The sequence below is a fragment of the Rutidosis leptorrhynchoides genome, chromosome 2, assembly GCF_046630445.1.
Source record: "Rutidosis leptorrhynchoides isolate AG116_Rl617_1_P2 chromosome 2, CSIRO_AGI_Rlap_v1, whole genome shotgun sequence".
In the NCBI taxonomy this organism is placed as follows: domain Eukaryota; kingdom Viridiplantae; phylum Streptophyta; class Magnoliopsida; order Asterales; family Asteraceae; genus Rutidosis; species Rutidosis leptorrhynchoides.
Window position 1 is genome coordinate 121788406 of NC_092334.1, and position 4633 is coordinate 121793038.

Below are 4633 nucleotides of genomic sequence, written 5' to 3' on the forward strand. Positions count from 1 at the left end.
TACGGAGCATTTATCATCCAATTTAAACATCCGATTCAAAACCTTCAATTGGTTCGTTCAAAATTAGGGTTCACTAAATACCCAAATATTCTATCTCTACCTACATCCGATTACATCGAAGTATATGTTCATCATCTTTATCATCAAACAATGTTCATCATCATACATCCGATTTGAGGTGGTTGGACTCAAACCACCATCGTCGTCGCTTCTATACCCGTCCTTGCGGCGGTCGATGCCTTAGGGTTTAATTCAAACGGTCGATACCTTATGCTTACGTTTTCAGATTCTAGCAGGAGGTTTAAGGTATTTCCATTTTTATATTCTGTTTTATGGTGATTTTATAGCTGTTTTCAGTTTTTTGCATTCTATTTTCTTATGAAGAAATCAAACTGTTTTTCTAAATCAATTTTGATAGAATTTTCACTCATATTAAATTTGAAATTTTGTAGCGTATATGTCTAACGATTTGAAAAACTGTTTTATATATGGATTTGTTTATCTTTCTGCACCTGATTATTTATTTATTTGGTCAATTTCATATCATTAAGTATGAAATTGTGTTTATAATAGTTATTATTAGAGATACTCAAAATCATTAAGTTAACTGTTTAATTTTTTTAATTCGTAGAATTTATATGAGTGAATGTGATAATCATCGATTTATGGTACCAATTATATGCACTTGATCTATTTTGGAGGTTTGTTTAATGGCTACGAATTCATTATTCAGTTTGTTTAAGATATGCTATTAAACTTTATGATTTTTCCTTTCAACTCAATGGTAGTAAAGGATCATATATTGGTTTGTGTTACATATTTTCATGTCGTGTATTGGTTGTTCATCTTCTTTAATAGTAAATATAATAGATTTCAAAAATTGGCAGGTTGTTATTCCACATTGAGGCATGGAATGCATAGAAAGCTAGAGTTGTAGATAATCTATCAATGGAGTTTCATACAAAAGGTATTCAGCTTTCATATAATAGTTTTATAATTGTGTACTTTCAGTCATCTAAAGAAAAATTAATGTAGACAACTGATGATAATACTAAACATAAAATGGGTGATATCATTTTAACACTTGCATAAAGATCTAATTAGCATACTTCCATGTAATGTTAACCATCAACTAGGTTTAACAGATCCAAATGAGATGAATGTATAGTATGTTGTGTCCAATTTTAGCTTCTGCGAATTGTTCAATTACCAAATTTTTAGATACAAAGTTAGTTTATGTTTAGTTGAACTGAAGTAAAAATTGTTGGACCATAATTAGTGTTTTTGCATCCTGAAGTTAAAACATGTTGACGATTTTTTACAAAATATGAACTTAACAAGCTATGTAGTCACCATAATTGAACCATTTATGTTGTTTTTCAACACAGTATGTAGTCATATAGTTGGACCATTAGCATTAGCATATCAAAACATAAAAGAGGTTGAAACTATTTTTTGAATTTTTTTTACTATTTTGACTTTTTTTGACTTTATTGATTTTTTTACTAATTTTTAACTTGATAATTGACTGTTATTGACTGCATTAGTATTAGCATTATTAGAATTAGCATATCACAACATAAAAGAGGTTGAAACTTTTTTTTTAATTACTATTTTGACTTATTTCACTAATTTTGAACTTGATAATTGACTGTTATTGACTGCATTATCATTAGCATATCACAACATAAAAGAGGCTGAAACTGTCTTTTCAATTATTATTATTATTATTTTTTTTTTACCTTTTTGACTAATCTTGAACTTGATAATTGACTGTTTTTGACTGCATTACGATTAACATTATCACTAAAAAATCACAATAGAAAAGGTTGAAACTGATTTTTAAGTTTTTTTTTTCTTACTATTTTTCCTTTTTGAAGGCGAGTAGATTCGTACAGTGATGGGAAGAAATCAGGAGAGACATGGAGTTACGGATGGGATGTTTAGGCATAGAACAGCTAAAGGAATACTTTTTTCTCATAATTAGTGGTTTTGCATCCTGAAGTTAAAACATGTTGACCATTTTTTACAAAATATGAACTTAACAAGCAGGGCCGATCCTGGGTAATATGATGCCCAGTGCGAAACATTTATTTATGCCCCTATCACAATTTTCAAACAAATAACAAACTATTTAAACTCGATATCATAAAAATTTTGAAGGCTCTTATTACCTTTTGACTTTTCCTATGAAATTTTAATCATCTTTATTAATTATTATTAATGTAATGCTTATAATATTAAATTCTATATTCTGTGAGTCATAGAACTTTTTTGTTGAAAATAGAATATTAATATAATAGTGAGAAGGTTCCATTAAGAATTATTAACTAATAATTAATAATATTAATTTGTTATTTAATCAAAACAAATTGTTAGTTATCTATAATAATAAAGGAACATGTTAAAATTTATGAGAGTATAGTAGATAAATAGAGCTTTTGATTGTTAAATAAATTAACTAATACTAGGAATTTAGTAGATAAATAGAGCTCTTGATTGTTATTTGTTAGATAAATCAACTAATACTAACAATTGTGTTTGTATACAATATTATACTTTATTCGTTTTAGTATGGCCAAACGTCCTAAACTAGATACATAAATTCGATATATAAATGTAGAGTCAAACTAATAAAATTAGTAATGCTTAAGGGTCTGTATGAAATAATAGATTAACTATAGGGGCTTTTACTGTAAATAAGGTTATAAAAATTATAAAAATGAAATGCAGTGTACGTTTTATCATAAATGTGGACCCCCCACCCTTTTTTTTAATCGTCTTCTTCTTTTCTGTTCTTCACACCATAAAACTCCATTAAAACACTGTAATCGAAACTTTATTTTTTCTTTATTTTAACTTATATAGTAGCTCAACCTTTACATAAAACATAATACATTCATCATAATACCAAAATAGTTCGAAAATCGTCTAATATAAGGTGTATTGAATCGAAATTCTGATGCCCCCAAATTTGTGATGCCCAGTGCGGTTGCACACTTCGCCTAGTACCAGATCCGGCCCTGTTAACAAGCTATGTAGTCACCATAATTGAACCATTTATGTTGTTTTTCAACACATTATGCAGTCATACAGTTGGACCATTAGCATTAGCATATTACAACATAAAAGAGGTTGAAACTATTTTTTGAATTTTTTATACTATTTTGACCTTTTGGACTTTTTTACTAATTTTTAACTTGATAATTGTCTGTTATTGACTGCATTAGTATTAGTTAGTATTAACATTATTAGAATTAGCATATCACAAATTTTTTTTTTTATTACTATTTTGACTTATTTCACTAATTTTGAACTTGATAATTGACTGCATTAGCATTAGCATATCACAACATAAAAGAGGCTTAAACTGTCTTTTCAGTTTCTTTTTTTTTTTTTCTTTTTTTTTTTTTTTTTTTTTTTTTTTCATTTTTGACTAATCTTGAACTTGATAATTGACTGTTTTTGACTGCATTACGTTTAGCATTATTACTAAAAAATCACAATAGATGTAACGACCCGAAAAATTCCGACTAATTTTAAACCAAACTCTCGATATGATTTAATATTCTTGACACGATAAGCAAAGTCTGTTAGGTTGAATCTCAAAAATTTTGAACTATTTGATATATTCAATTGACCTTCGACCAATTTCGACGATTCATGAACAACTATTTGTAAATAGATACATATATATTTAAAAATATAGATATACTTTTGTCTAATGTGCTTGTTGTTTCCTTTTATTAGGATACTAATGTCACCTAACATTATATAACCACATATGTGCCTACGTACTTGAACCCAAAAGCTTTAAACACTAACAAATTGAAAAAGATAAGTACATGTTTACAACTAATTCAACTTGCGATATAGTATAGTAATAAGTATCACATTATTAGATTAAGCAAGTGAACCAAATTGCAACTTAGTGGCAGACAAAAATTAGGTAATTGATTGAACATGATTCGGTACTGTTGCATCTACTTTAACATATTTGTTTCCATTACTCCAGTGTTGAAAACGGTATAACATTATTTGCACATGTGTAAAGTACACATAACAATATCACCAAACCCATATCCTTATTTATATATATACACTCATATATACATATACATGAAATTAAAAAGCACACACCCAATCCTATTCTCCTTCGAAAACTATCATCACCTTACCATCTCTTGCATTCACAACCAAACCACCTTCCATCAACCTTCACCTTCTACCATTCGAACCACCTAACACAAAACCCACCATTATCAAACACCCACTACTGTTCATCGTCATCTTTGTAAACCACTACCATCGAATCGTTCCTACCACTATACTGCTGCTGTTACTGTTCTGATTGAGCAATCTTCATCACCACTCCAACATCTCGAGTTAAAGTTATTACATACTCACCTCCATCCTTCTCGCTAATCATCAATCTTTACAACCCGAATTGTTTAAGCTCGTTATTAATTTTGTTCGAACCAAGCAAGAACCGAGACCCTCATGCAATCCATCACCATGTCCACCACCGCTACCTCTTCTCCTTCTGTTTAGCCATGATCGAATCAACACCGCAATCTACAACTCACTGTCGACTGCAGCTAATAGGCTTTCCATATCCATTTTTCTTTCGAAC

The 4633-nt window shown here is 29.3% G+C and overlaps 1 long non-coding RNA gene across 1 annotated transcript; it reads left to right on the forward strand.

Moving 5' to 3' along the window:
• Positions 1–228: 228 nt before the first annotated feature.
• LOC139891336 (uncharacterized) lies at positions 229–1968 on the forward strand. Its single transcript, XR_011773619.1, has 3 exons — positions 229–306; positions 888–967; positions 1881–1968. It is a non-coding gene; the product is annotated as an uncharacterized lncRNA (long non-coding RNA).
• The last annotated feature ends 2665 nt before the right edge of the window (positions 1969–4633 follow it).